General features: G+C 51.2%; 1 long non-coding RNA gene across 2 annotated transcripts; it reads left to right on the plus strand.

The window, feature by feature from the left end:
- Positions 1-3338: 3338 nt before the first annotated feature.
- LOC128626886 (uncharacterized) lies at positions 3339-9211 on the plus strand. Of its 2 annotated transcripts, none has more exons than XR_008390991.1 (4): positions 3339-3502; positions 5268-5328; positions 6894-7056; positions 9065-9211. It is a non-coding gene; the product is annotated as an uncharacterized LOC128626886 (long non-coding RNA). The 2 variants fall into 2 exon arrangements; XR_008390992.1 differs by lacking the exon at positions 9065-9211 and adding an exon at positions 8870-9020.
- The last annotated feature ends 6055 nt before the right edge of the window (positions 9212-15266 follow it).

Consider the following 15266-nt stretch of genomic DNA (forward strand, 5'->3'; position numbering starts at 1 on the left):
TTTCGGTTGCCTCTGGAAGGGAGGCCGCTTTCTCTCCTCCTGCCCGATGTCTAACTGGACGGGGCCCTGTGGGTCATCTGTGCCCCAGCCCTTATGTTTTCAGATTCATCAGAGAACCATTTTCTGAGCAGGCGGTTTTTGCTTGCGACCACATGCTGGGACATGTCAGGTGTCCCTGCCACGAGGCAGGCCGTGGTGACAGGAGGGAGAAGAGGGCACAGATGAGAGAGATGCAGGAGGTAGAACGGCAGGGTCTGGGCTGCTGCGGAGTGGGGAGCAGTTAGGAAGAGGAGGCGTCAGGCTGACTCCCACGAGTCTGACTCGGGTGAGAGGGTGGGACCTGGGGCGCCACCAGGTGAGGACGAGGGGAGGAAGGGTTAGGAGGCTAAGGGTGCAATTCACTGAGTCTGAGACCACAGGCAGGTGCTCTCAGAAGCCAGAGTGAATGTACCAGAAATAGTGAACATATATTTCGAGCTGTGGTGGCAGTGCTGAGAGGAGCCCCATCTGTGCTCCCCAGAACATCGGGTGTGCCTCAGTGAGCCCCCCAAAGCCCCCTTTTTTGTCACTTCAGTCCTAGGAGCTGGGAGTTACTCATGCCGTTATTCATCTTGCAATCTTTCTTAGTTTACTCTTCCTTCCATGCCAACATTTTTTTGTAACCAATTTTTCTCACCCTATTCCCTCTGTTGAAATAGTACCTAACGTTCCTTTTTGTTTACTTGACTGGTAAACAAACAGGAACATATACCCACTAGATTGCAAAGTGTGGGGGCGGATGTGGGGCAGCTGAGGCCACTAGTGGTCCTGGCTGGTGTGGCTTGCTGGACTGAGTGCCTGCCTGCAAGGCAAAGGGTCACCGGTTTGATTCCCAGTCAGGGCACATGCCTGGGTTGTGGGCCAGGTCCCTGCTAGGGCTCTTGTGAGGGGCAACCACACACACTGCTGCTTCTCTTCTTCTCTTTTCCCCTCCCTTCCCCTCCCTCTGAAAATAAATAAATAGCATCTTAAAAAAAAGAAATAAACTGCTGGTGGGGGCTGTAAATTGTGTCACTTTGAAAGAGTCTGGCTTCAACTATCAAAGCTGAAGATTGATTCGCTGTCATCCAGTAGCTCCCCTCCCAGGTGTAAAACCCAGAGGCGCAGTAAGATATGTGTACAAGTGGTCTTGCTTGTGAACGCCAAAAGCCGTAGTGGGTGTGGTGAGCCACGCCGCTGTGAAACTGGTGTACACTGTTGCCTGTTTGAGTCCTTTTGGATACACACAGGAACTGCTGTGGAACTGCTGGGTCACGGCGTACTTCCGTGTTTCACCTTTTGAGAAATGGCCAAACTGTTCTCCATAGTGCTGACACCATTTTACGTTCCCACCAGCAACGCACAGGAGTTCCAATTTCTCCACATCCTGGACAATACCTGGTGTTTTCTGTCTTTTTTCTCTCCTTTTGGTGTCAGTCATATCTTGTGTGATTTTGATTTGTATTGCCCTAATGACTAGTGATGTCGAGTACTTTTCCTTGTGTTTATCGGCCATGTGTATGTTTCTTTTGGAGAAATGTCAAGTCTTTTGTTTTTTAATTGGGTTGTTAGTTTCGTCATAGTCGTCGTTGGGCTTGTATTTAGGAAAGGAAGTTTAAAAAAAAAAAAAAAAGGCTGTGAGATGATCGTCACCCATCCCTGAGCCTAAGTAGCAGGAGAAACAGCCGGATGCGCAGCGAGCAGAGGTGAGGGAAACGGGCTGCCGCCAGGAGTGGTGGGCGCCGCGGTGCGCTATGCAGAATCCTGCGGGGACTGAGGCACCGTTCCTTCAGCTGCCAGTGAGTGTCGCTGTGACAGCGCATAGCGAGTTCTTGCCGGAGGTTTGCGGCTTCACCGAAGGGAGCGGGCACGCCCTCCCCAGGGCAGCACACGGCCAATAACCGGTCCATTGCAGGGCTGCAAAGGGCTGGCCACCTGCCTTATTTAGGACAAGTGCGAAGGACCACCCCAGCGCCTGAGCTCCCTATGGAATTGGCTAAAGTTCCCAAATGCATCGCAGTTTAACTTCTGCCCAGTTCAACCTCTCTTACTCCCTCCCGGATTAGTTCCGTTTAGCGCTGCCCAATAAGCTTTGTGCGCGCGCATGTCAGAGACTCCATTTCTGTTTCTCAGGGAACTCAACCCAAAGCAGGAGGGAGGCTTACAGTTCAAGGGCCCGGGGTGGGGGTGGGGGGCCTGACAACTGTGGTTGCTATGACGATGGCAGTAATTCCAGCCAGTGTGCACCTCTCCTTCCTTGTTGGGCCTAGCGCTGGGCCTCGCTCAAAGAATGTTTACTAAATTAAAAATAGTTCGGTGGAAGTCGGGGTGTTAATCAATTCGGCCTGGGGACTAGCAGGGCAGGTCCGGGCAATGTGAAGTTTGGCCTTGGCACCTCGTCTTTCTTTTGGAATCTCCCTCACACAGGCTCTCCCACGACCCTAGGGACGAGATGTGAAACGCCCCATCCAGCTGGGCCTCAGTCAACGGACTGAGCGTCCACGCGGGCTGGGCTCCGTTCTCTCACCCTTCTCGCCATCACAGTGTCCTTGCCTGGGTCCCATCATTCGGATCCCCGCGGCCAGCGGCGCACACGTGCAGGAACTACCGCCAGAGGCGCATTACCCACGCTCCCTCCCACTGGGCTCCTGTTTTTTTTTCTTTTATTCAGTTTATTGGGGTAATACGGGTTAATGAAATAATATAGGTTTCAGGGATACAATTCTATATTATGTCATCTGTATATTGTATTGTGGGTTCACCACCCCAGAGGACTCCTGTTTCGGGTCTCAAAGAATTCCCTGGGGTGAAACAGCAACTCACTCCCCCTTCAGAGTCTGGAAGAAGGCGGCAGAGCCGCTCCGAGGCTTTCAGCTGGTCTCCAGAACAAAATCTCATTCAAGCCCCTAAAGCTGCAACTGCGGAAATAGAGGTGCGTATTTTACCTAATCCCGCAGCCCGGGTCAGGCTGGCGAAGAAACTGCTTCCCACCCACTGAGGTTCAGTCAATTCGACTCGATCCTCCCACCGCCCACCACCGGCCCCTCCCGCCCTTTGGGTGGTTTCTTGGCGATGATGTGCTTTCAGGTGCGCAAGGGGGCGCGGAGAAGGCGGGGTGCACCGGCTCACCGAGGGAGACGGGAGGCCGGGCACGCGCTCCAGGGCGGCGGTGGGGTTCGGGGTGGAGCGAGGCGAGAGCGCGCGGGCGGGCACGGGGCCCCAGAGCGGCCGAAGAGTGCAGGGCGAGCGGCTCCGGGCTGGAGACGGCGGCGGAGCAGAGCCGCGTGCGTGCGTGTCGAGGCGTTCTCTCCGTGCCCCAATCCTGCGGGACGGGCGCGTCGCCATCCTGGTGGAGACACGTGAAACTTGTTTTGGCGAAACAGAACTTCCTGATTTGAGGGCAGAGGGGCGGTGTCTGTCGGAGGCTTTTTGAAGGGAGTTAAAGGAACACACGCCCTTCCGCAGACCCCGAATTCGGCCCCGGGTGAGCGGCTCGGGCGGCGCAGGTGGTGGGCCGGGTGCGAGGATAGAGACGGGCGCTGCAGAGATTAAAGGCAGTACCCGCAAAAAAGGGAAAGACGCAGCAGGGGCTGCGGACAGTCGCTGTCCGCGCAGCCCCGGCGCGGCGGGACCCCAGGTTTGCAGAGCGGCGCACGCCTGGGCGGCCGCAACCCGGGCGCCGGCCAGTCACGGGAAGACTGCAGCGCCCCCTGTCGGCATCCCGCCTGACTGCAGCCCTGGCCGCGGTCGTGCTCGAGGCTGACCTGGGGACCCCGGCGGGCGCCACCAAAGCGTCCAGCGCCTTCTGGGGCCACCGTCTCTTTGCATTTAGGCTGGCACTGGTTTGGTCTTAAGAGAAAGAGGCAGAAGGGCCCTTTCCTCGCTTTGTGTGAGAAAATGGAGAGAAATACACATACACTTGTGGGGGGCGGGTTCTAAACATTTTTGATTCAAGGACCACCTGGGGTCAAAGATTCTAAAGAACAGCTCTTTTCCACCTGACGAAGTCTTAAGGAGCTTCTCTTGTCCACAGGTTTCCATTATAAAACAGTTAGTAGGAAAACTATAAGAAGCCGCTTTCTGAACATCTGAAGGTTTCGTCCTGACCCCTAACTTGGCGGCGCCCTGTTTTCTTCACTCACCCCAGTTTGCAGTTATTTTCTGTTTTTCTCCGGGCTGTTTTGCTACTAGTCCGCCCGCACCCCTGACTTGCCTACCTTAGACTGACCCTCCGGCGTCAGTCCTGGGCCTCGTAAGGGATCTGGCTCTCAGCAACCTTGTGTTGGAGGCAGGATCCCTCCCCCCTCCCCCAAGCGGTGGCAGCACCCATTTTCATTTGGTTTTCTGGCACTCTCTGCACCCCGGTCCTGTCTCCCACGGGTCCCCTCCAATTCCCGCGGGAATAAATCCCTATTCTCCAGTCCACATGGAATCTACGTTGTGCCTTGTGTCTTACCTGGGTTATACTCAGTGCATGTAATAATAATAATTATTATAATAATATAATAATAATTATTTATTATTATTTTGACAAGCCACTAAAGCCACTAAAAGGAATGTTCTGGAATCAAGTGTGCGGTGAGGAGTGGCTGCATCAGAGGGGACACACCTGACCTTGGCTGGGTTCTGTGTGCGACTAGCTGGGTCACTCAGGACTGAGCCCCAGTCCTTATTTATGGTGGGGCATCATCATCCTTCTTAGGAATTATTAGGGACGTGAAAACTGAGATCATAATAGGCATGTTTACTGAGCACTTGCTTTGTCCAGCAAGGTTCGTAGAAGCTTGTGTTGCACCGTTTAATCCACGCGATGATGCCAGCGGGGTGCCTGGCTCAGTGTCTAGCATGAAATAGATGGTAGATGAAAACAGCTTTTTAAAAAATAATTCAGTGAGAAAAGACATTGTAGATAGCAGTTTCTTAATGTGACTTGAGCCTGTGGGAAGTATATTTATCGAAACAGTTAAAATTCTGTTTTACTCTGTAGATGAAAACTGATATATAATGTTGAAAGGTTGCATTTTTAACTGCTTATTAAGCTTCTTGGTGTGTATTTTAAGCTTAATATGTCATGCTGAATAGATTTTATTTGAATATTTATATTATACATTATTGATTTGTAATGCATGAGTATTTTTTAATTGCGCTAAATGCCTAACACTGTAAGATTAAGTAAAATAATATATATATATACACACACACAATATTTAGCACAGTTTTTAAAAAAGATTTTATTCATTTATTTTTAGAGAGATGGAAAGAGAGGAAGAAAGACAGGGAGAGGAGCATCGATGTGAGAGAGAAACACGGGTCGGTTCCTTCTCGTAAGCACCTGAGAACCCAGCACGTGCCCTGCCAGCGAATCTGACTGGCGACCTTTCACTCTGTGGGACTAGGCCCAACCCACTGAGCGCACCAGTCAGGGCACAGCACCGTTTCGAAATAGTAGTATATACACTGAATGTATGGCAGCTATTAGTATGATCACCATTACGAGCCTAGCCTCTGAAATAAACAGTTAAAACTATCCGTGAGAGATGTAAGGTATTTTAAAATATCCTTGAATTAGTTAGGGCCGGTGAGTACAAAGGTGAAAGGTGAACGGGAGTCGGCAGCTCGCTTGCTGCTCAGTATAAGAATCTTCTGAGAGGGACGTCTGACTGTTTCATAAAGGCGGTGAGGCTCACCTGTCAGCCCAGGAGGCCTCTACACTGTGGCCACTGTTTTCTAGACCCAGGCCGTCCTTCCTGGGAAAAGTGTGTCTAGTCTGGATATCTGCCAGGCTTTTTGTGTTTTAAGCACACGTTGAATTGAATAATCAGAAATGTTTCAAAATGGGTACTACTCATAACAACATAGAGTGAGAATTCAGGAGTTTACATTTCACAAAGGCAAGAAGTCGATCTCTGAAATAAAGGTTAGTTTCTTTTGGAGGCTGGAGTGAATTGGTTTTATGGGTGCTTTGCTTCAGTCAATTAAGAAATTTCATAATTAAAGATAAATCTGATTATGAAAAAAGAAGCATGTTTACTTAGATGCCAAATGTATCCAGTTTCCATGAGTTTGGGTTTTTGTTTTCCTTTTGGTGGAAAGATAAAATTATTGAGAGCTTAAACCAGAGCCGGCGAGAGAAAGCTTTGTGCTCGTTTCCCTTTGTCTGTCTCCCCTTCTCTCTCTCCCCATCGCCTCTCTTCCTCCCTCCCAGGGTCTCTCAGCCTCCGCCATCCCTCCCCTCCTTACAAGTTCTTTTTCTTGCATTCTCTTTGTTTAGAAATAATCTGCAAAAGCGTAAGCAAGTGATGAATGTTTTATATTTGGTTTAAAATGCCTATGTGCTCTTTTTACTTTTTTTTTTCCAAATTATAAGAAAGTTTATTTAGAAAGTTAGAGAGGAAGCAGCAGTGAGCCAGCTGGGCCTCATGGACTCAGGAAACGAGTTACAGAAGCAAAAGGAGGGCCCTTGGAGCTTAGAGAGGGAAGGGCAGGAGTAAGGGGCCCGGGGGAAGGAGAGGGGCCGCCGAAGGCCCGGCGTGCTCCGGGAGGGAGAGCGCACCTATGGCTCTTTCTTCAAACCTGAACAGATTTGTTTCTCAGTCCCCGTAGATGCTGTCCCCATGCCTTTGTCTCTATAAACAGTGTCTTCCAGAGACTGTGTGAGGTTTGGGCCTGGCTCCCTAGCTCCGTGACCCCTAACGGGCTGCCCACCCTCTCTGCGCCTCAGGTTCTCATCTGCTAACCGGGTCCAAGAAAGCCCCACTTCGAAGGAGCCTTGAGGGTGGAATGAGTTCGTCAGGTCAGGCTTGGTAAGGGCTACCTAAAATTATTTCAGTTTTGAGAAGTATGGCTGAGCATGCTTTTCTTTCTTTTCAAAAAAGGAATTAAGTAAGTGCTACACTGACAAGCACAGAAGAGCCCCTGGCGAAGTGAAGCGTGTCACTTCCACACTGTCCCTGCCACTCAGGAGCACGCCTTGCACCTTTCACTGCGTGTACTGCTGAGCAGGTGTCAGAGGTTAACCAAGCCGGGCATCAGAACGTGGTAAGAACAGGTTTGATTCTGTGAGCTGCACTGGGGCAGAGCGGGAGCGCCGTTCTGACTCGGGCACAGTAAAGGGGGAACCGGGAGGGGAGGGGGTCAGAGGAGTGAACGCAGCAGAAAGTGAGGAAGACGGCTGGCCACTGTCCATGCCATGAGGCCGGCCGTGTCTGCGGGCAGTTACAGAAGTGAGGGTTCTGCCCTCCCACAGAGCCCGGGGCCCAGGGCCCTACCCAGCCCAATGGCGGCATTTCAAATGAATGGCCTTCAGGTCCTTGAGAATGACACTCCTGCGTTGTGGGAGACACAGATCCATGGCCAAGGGACTGAGGGAAGACCACTGTGAAGGGTCTAAAATGACTGTTTGGGGAGGCCGTTTCAGAGGCTTAACTTCTAGCGTTGGCTGGAACCCACGGTGAGTTCTTTGGGCGGCCTGAGCTTTCTCAGGCATTTTAAGTGGCCCAGGGCTCCTCATCCTAGGGACAGTCTTGAGATTCTTAGTGTGTGTGTGTGAAGGGAAGGCGCTGGAATTGATTGTGCTGGAAGCTGCCGCTTTTCTAGGCTGAGGTTGAGGTCTAGTGGAGAGGAGGACTTCAAGGAGCCTGACTAGAGTTTGGTCAAGGACAGAGTCTTTGTCGCATTCCGCTGCCACCCCGCAGAGCCAGCTCCTTGCTTTTCATGCATGGCTGGTGGTCCCCTCTTGATGGACATTTAAGTCCAGTGTGGTGAAGATTTTATGAACCCAAGCTATTTTCTTTCTTAAAATATTTTACTTATTTATCTGTAGAGAGAGGGGAAGGGAGGGAGAAAGAGAGGGAGAGAAATATCAGTGTGTAAGAGGTACATTGATTGTTTACTTCTCATTGATTAGTTGCCTCTCACACACCCCCAGCTGGGGACCTGGCCTGCAACCCAGGCATGTGCCTGACTGGGAATCGAACCCATGACCTTTCAGTTTGCAGGCCAGTGCTCAACCCACTGATCCACACCAGCCAGGGCAGACCCAAGCTATTTTCAAAAAAGCATATATTCCACAGAAACTGCTTTTTCCAAACATGATCCGAGAGGTTTTCTTTCAATGGCATCCGAACTCTTCTTCCTGTCCTAGGACTAGCCTTGCAGAAACGTGTTAATACCTCAGGCGCTGTGCCCTGCTGCCTGGGTTCGAGTCCTGGTCCTGGTCCTGACAGGGACACGCTGGGCGGTTGTGACAGCCACTCTTGCCCTCTCTGCCCCTTGATGTCCACATCTATAAAATTGGATTAAAAACCTTACAGGGCTGTGGCAAAAATTAAGTTAATTAATTCATATTGAGTTGATTCATGTAACTGATTAACTTAATAATTGCCGAGCAGTTTAATCCACCTTCTTATTCCCTCCCTCACTGAGGCCCCAAGGAGCGTTGTAAGGACAGGGTGGCCGTGCTGTGCCCGGCACCTTCAGTCTGCAGCATCTCACCCACTTCCGTCTCTTTAAAAAAACCTGATTCAGCCCTGGCTGGTGTGGCTCAGTGGATTGAGCACGGGCCTGCAAACCTTCGCGGTTCGATTCCCAGTCAGGGCACATGCCTGGGTTGCAGGCCAGTTCCCAGCAGGGGACGCATGAGAGGCAACCGCACATTGATATTTCTCTCCCTTTCTCCTTCCCTTCCCCTCTAAAAAAAAAAAATCTCCTGGAGAGAGAGAGAGCGGGCAGGGAGGGCAGGGAGGGCAGGGGTGGGGAGAGAGAGACTCGTTGTTCCACTAATTCATGCATTTACTGGTTGTAATTATATGTGTCCTGACCGGGCACTGAACCTGCAACCTTTGCGTATCAGGACGACACTGTAACCGACGGAGCTCCCGGCCAAGGCTAGAATCTCTCGAATACGAATACGTGCCCGACTGACTGCAGCACTGGGCAGCCACGGGGTCTTGAGCAGCGGGTGCCCCAGAGCCGCCGTCCCGCCCGTTCTTTATTGCTTCCTTCAGCTGGTGAGTGTCTTCTTCTCATGTTTTCGTTTCTTCCTCAGACTTTCTCCGTCCTTCCCGAGCCTCCCCGTCAGTCTCTTTGCTCGAGAAGAACCACCACGTGACGTGGAGAGAGAGCTGGGCCCTGAGCCAGAGGCCCGGCGGGAGCCTGGCAGGTTGGCGTTCTCGCGTGCCGTGAGCGTGGGAGGGGACCCCTCAGCACTCAGGGCTGACGCTTTCCCACTCACCTCACGAGTGTTCTCAGCATCAAATCAGACCGGGGTATAAACCCTTAAATGCTACATCAGCGCAAGTCCTGAGATAGGATGTCTACTAACATACTCAGAACCAAATTTTTACCTTAAAATACATTGTATTCACCTTTCCCATTTCAATGGCAAAAATTTTACAAACTTTCAGGTTATTTGGAGTGGCCAGCATAGTTCTGAGCCTAGCAGCTTAGACAATCTAAGAGAAACAGCGTGTTTTCTACTTTTTAAAACATTTCTGTCTTTCAGTCACAGTTGACATACAGTATTCTTTCATATTAGTTTCAGGTGCACAGCGTAGTGGTTAGACAACCACCCACTTTACAAAGTGTCCCCCCGATATTTCCGGTACCCGCCTGGGACCACACGGCTGTTCCGAGAGCACTGGCCGCGTTCCCCGAGCCGCGCTCCCCATCCCCGCGGCTGCTTTGCAACCGCTGTTGGGTTGTCCGGAAGTTCATTTGGTTTTCCCATACGACGGCTCCTCTAGCACCGAGTCATCTTCAACTTCATTCGAAACTGTTTTGTTGGAGTGTATTGTGACAGCTGTCATATCAGAGTGCATTAAAAAAAAACATCAAAATTGGTGAGTCTTTGTGTAGCCATTTTCATATCGAAGGTGGAAGAAAATAAGCAACTTTTTGGCATATTATGCTTTATTATTTCAAACAAGATAAAAATGCAACTGAAGGGCAAAAAAAAGAAAACAGATTTATGCAGCGTGTGAAGAAGGTGATGATCAAATGCGTCAGAAGCGGTTTGCGCAGTTTTGTGCTCAAGGTTTCTCCCTGGACGGTGCTCCACAGTCAGCGGGCCAGTTGACGTGGACAGTGGTCAAATTGAGATGTTAGTTGAGAACAATCAACGTTCTACCACACAGGAGACAGCCAATATGCTCAGAATATCGAAATCAATAAAGTTACTGGTGAAAATGAAAAATATGTCTTTTATTTTATGGAAAAAATCTAAATGGACTTTTTGGCCAACCCAATACTTTGTACTTCTTAATCCCTTCACCTTTTTCATCCAGTCCCCCAAATGGCTCCCCTCTGGCAAAGTCAGTCTGTTCTCTGCATCTATGAGCTGTTTCTGTTTTGTTAGTTTGTTTTGTTCTTTAGATCCTACATATAAGTGAAATCATTGTTTTATACTTTTGAAATACAAATCAGGATGGGATCAAGGGAAAGAGGCCGTTTGTATCATCTACTCTGTTCAGCTTGTACCAGATTTATATGTGATAACTTGATTTTCTGTGAGGTCCTAATGAATATATTCATGATCTTCCCCCTCTGAATGAAATTAACGTTTCTGCGTGAACCAGAAATTAATTTTTTAATTTCACCCTTTCTCTCCTTTGGCAGCAATCTCTTGGGGCTTTGATCATACCTGCCAGCTTGCCCTGTACATCTCCGGCCAGAACCTCCCCCTGAGCACTGTGTGCTCCCGGGGGCACACCCATCTCCGGAGGTCCCCACCCACACAGCTCGTTTGGCCTGCACGCCTGCCGTCTCCCAGTGACTGCAACAGCCCCTCCAAACCCTTACACTCATCCGTTCTCCCTTCTCCTCTCACCCCAGAACCAGCCTGCCCTGAGATGCCCTGGGCTCCACAGGGTAAAAAACGCAGACCCTGTTCGCTCCTCGCCACCTCGGTGGCCGCCCGCCGGCAGCCCGCGTCTCCCACCTGGAGCGCTGCCCCTTGTGGTCTCCTGAAGTCTGTTTTCAACGCAGCCGCTGGAGGGATGCACCGTTCAGAACCTTGCCACGGCGAGCTCTAAGTGCCAGCATCCGCACAGGTGTCAAAAGCCACTCTCCGTTGTCACCACCAGTCCCAGTGCCCCTCTGACCTCGTCTGCTGACCCTGATCTTCGCTCTGCCCTCCAGCCACGTCGGCCTCAGAGAAGGCGCCGGGCATATTCTGTCCTGTGCACGTACACAGCAAGTCCCCTTAAACTTGTCCCTCCTAGTTGTCCATGTGACCAGCTCCACCACCTTCTCCAAGTCTTTTGCTAAATGTCACCTGCTCCCTGGGTCCACCCTGACTGTCTGATGTAAAAGTTGCTCTGCACATTCCTGTCTGTTCTCTGTGTCCCCCTCTGCTGGAATGGAAGCTCCGCATGGGTGGGGGGCTTCTCCGTTTTGCTTCCACGGTGTCCCAAGCACCTGGCACCTAGTAGGCCCTTTATAAACTGAGTGAACAAAGGAAGGAACACTCACAGCCCACCATCTCCAGCTGCCAATCTGCGATCAGCGCTAGCTGCTTCCTGGGATCAAACTCTGGGTTTCAGACGGGTTCCTTCTCAGAATTATTCTCAGAATGGCTCTGTGTTGCTGGGAGCGGGGAACGGGGCAAGGAGGTAGGGACATTCGGTCTTGAAGAAAAAAGTGCTTTACAATTCTAAACATTTGTTTTTGGAGTAGGCGAATCAAACATTCTAAAAGGCTGGATGTAAAGCCTTGGCTGGCGTAGCTCAGTGGATTGAGCACAGGCCCACGATCAGGGTTCGATTCCCAGTCAGGGCACATGCCTGGGTTGCAGGCCAGTTCCCAGCAGGGGATGCAGGAGAGGCAACAGCACACTGATATTTCTCTCCCTCTCACCTTCCCTTCCCCTCTAAACATAAATAAAATCTTTATTAAAAAAATAAAAGGCTGGATGCGGAGAAATGCCTCTAGGATGGGGGGAGGGGAGCGGGGCCCACCTCTGAGCCTCCGCGGACTGTGACATTCTGTGCGCTGTGCCCTGTGCGCGCCGCGACCGATCGCGAGCCCTCCCTGGCGCCGCGAGGGCCTGTGACCCGCAATGGGTAGGAATCCGTGGCTCCCGGCAGCCTCACGTCCCCCCTGCTGAGTGCTGCTGCCCTGCTGCCCCCTCAGCAGCCCCCTGAGAACCACGGTCGGCCCCTCTGCCTTTGCCCCCCGCCCCCCCGAAACGAGGAAACCACTGCATCGAGAGCTGCTTTGTGAGGGTGCAGCGCAGGGTTTTGCGTGGGAGCTGGGCGGCGTGGGTTCGAATCCTGGTCCCTCGCGTGCCTGCTCTGTGACTGGAGGAGTTAGTTCACCTCTCTGAGCCTTGGTTCCTTCACTGAGTGAGGGTGAGTCATGCTGAGCAAGCTAATTCACGTAAAGGCTCAGGCTGCCCCGTGGCGTGTGGTTACGTGCGAATACACTGTCGGCTCTCTTCACTAACAGTACGGAACACACGGTGCCCTGGAGGAAGGGTTTGTATTTCAACTTGAAAGGTGATTGACTGTTGCTTTATAGCATGAGGTCCGAAGGGCCCACTCAGGAGGGGCAGGCCTCAGTTCTGGCAACTTCATACTTAATCTCATTAATGTTGCAGAGGGCTGCGGGGTTCCCACCATGGGGACCCCAGGAGTTTAGACTTCAGTGGATTCCTGACAATTGAGATTTGGCTCCTGGAAGGCTTTTTAAAAATAGGTGGAAGTACATCTGAAATACGAAGTACAACCCCCAAATATTTCCCCCCTCGGAATAGACGGTGTACTTTACACCCTCCTCCGTGACCTTTAGAATGTTTTCGGTGGTCACATCCTTGATCGAGACCAACTTTGGGATTTCTCTACTTAATCGGGCAGGTTACAATCACTTTTGCGTATTTCTAGAAATTAAATTCACCTCCTTCCCTGATCGGTGTGGCTCAGTTGGTTGGGTGTTGTCCCACAAATTGAAAGGTTGCGGTTTGATTCCTGGGCGGGACACATCCCTGGCTTGCAGGTTGGGTCCCCAGTTGGGCTACGTATGGGAGGAAGCGGCGGCCAGTCCATGTTTCTTTCCCATATCGATGTTTCACGCTCTCTTGTGCCCTCTGGTGAGGATAAAAAATTTAAAAAATGAGCACATTTTGGGGCTCTGAATTCTGCTCCAATAATTATTTTAAGGAAAAGACAACGAACTTCTCAAAATAGGCCCCCATGCTCTGAAGGCCGTGTCCCGTCTGTGGTCAGTGTGGCGTTGCTACTGGATCCCCTGCTTGGAAAGGGTGTGCCGTGTGTGTCGGGGGGTAGCGTTGGCACCTGCATGCACAGGTGGCCCACTCACAGTCACCGTGGGTATGTGGTGGTGGCGGAGCCCACCTGTGTCCACCCCACTGTGAGTCTGGTCATCTCCCACTCCCACCCTTCTACAGATTGGAGACCCCAAAGTCATGTGCTAGGGCTGACCTCCTCAGACCCACCCGTTAGCTCCTTGTGCGGTGCGATCAGGCCTCATCGGCCCCCAGATTTCCTCCCAAAGGGGCTCCTGTCCGCTGTAGAGCTCCTCTCTGACTGGCTACATGGCGAGGCTTCTAGAAAGGGCACGGAAGCCACTCAAGAAGCTCTTTCCACTGACTGGGGAACTGGGTGGTCACCACACCCAGCTGGGGCCTGAGCCTCGGGACAGGACAGGCTGTGTGGGGACAGGGCCCGCTGACCCAGGACACGTACTCCCAGCCAGGGGGGTCACGCCCGAGGCCCACTGCTTTGTATTACTAGTCAATTGGCGGGTGGCCACATCCTGCTTCGGTGCCCCTCCTGGGATGTCTGGCCAGCCTTGTTTTTGGTACTTGTTTTTTTAATGGTGGTTGTACGTATAAATAAACTTTTAGAAGGAAGATTGAAGCCATCTGTTTGGTCCTGGTCCCCCACTGCGGTCCCCATGGAGAGTCCCTACAGCTCTGCTTTCCGCATAATTAATTCCTTTCCTCCTTTATAGCTTTTGAGAGGGTGAGACGGGGATTTTGTTACTGCTGGTGTATTCTTCTGAAACTTGCCTGCGGAATTAGATGCAGACCAGAAGGAGTGGAAAACCGACTCTTGCTTAGGGCTTGGTCGGCAGTTGGCTCTTCAGCTCCTCACGCTCCCTTCTTGGAAGACGTCTATCCGTCATCTCTGCAGAGAGTGGAGTTCGGCCCGAGTCCCTCTCACAGGATGCCTCCGGTGTCCGTGGAAGCAGCACATAGCAGGTCGGGGTTTTCACCTCCCTGTCCCCCGTCCCTTTGCTCCTGGTAAACTCTGCAAGCCAGCCCCGCAGAGGATGTCACTAAACATATGAATGTTTACGTGAAAGATGAGAAAGGCGAAGTACGCACATTAAATGTCTGACCAGCATTCTCTTTAGTGGCTGGCTGCTCGGATGCTTGGATGCCCCTTCTTTATCCTCACACGGCCACACTGCCACCTCCGATAGCCTGTATGTGCTTTCTAGGGTCATTGAATCATTAAGCAAAATGCGTTGAGCCCACGTGGGGCAGTCGAGTCAGCCTTGTGCAGGAGGCCGGTGGCTTGAGGCCCACTCTGGACACAGAAGGAAAGTAATTTAAGGAGCTTCCTCGGGTGAGGCCCAGGGGTGGGACAGGGTGCGGGGGTTTGGGAAGGGGGAGGCCGGGTCCCAGATCCTGGTGTGAGCTGAGTCCTAGACCCTGGGGAGCAGGAGGTCAAGGCCTACAGGAATGAAGTGCTTTGCCCGGGACCTCCTGACAGCCTATAGATTTTCCTCCTAGACCACGCCCACTGTATTCTTGACTGTAATCTTTTAAACTTTGGAGGAAAAGGGAAAAAAAGTTTCATACGCTTCAAAATTTTTTTCTTTCTTTATTTATCTTTAGAAAGGAAGGGAAGGAGAGAGGGAGAGAAATATCAATGTATGGTTGCTTCTCGTGCATCCCCTGCTGGGAACTGGCCTGCAACCCAGACATGTGCCCTGACTGGGAATTGAACCTCAATCCTTTGGTTCGTAGGCCCGTGCTCAATCCACTGAGCTACACCAGCCAGGGAAAAAGTTTCATACTCTTAAAACTCATTGGAGTTATGTGAATACACCATTCTTCAGTTTTCACGCAGTATTATACTATGAGGTATCATTCTGTATTCCCAATTAAAAATGATTTTAGCAATATTTCAATGAAGTTATAGGTTTATAAAAATGTTAAACCCATGTACGTGTGTAATTATTAGTATTATATGATAATTTGTACAGTATTTAGTGAATTCTGT

The sequence above is a fragment of the Artibeus jamaicensis genome, unplaced genomic scaffold (assembly GCF_021234435.1).
Source record: "Artibeus jamaicensis isolate MK-2021 breed Jamaican fruit bat unplaced genomic scaffold, CSHL_Jam_final contig_233, whole genome shotgun sequence".
Lineage (NCBI taxonomy): Eukaryota > Metazoa > Chordata > Mammalia > Chiroptera > Phyllostomidae > Artibeus > Artibeus jamaicensis.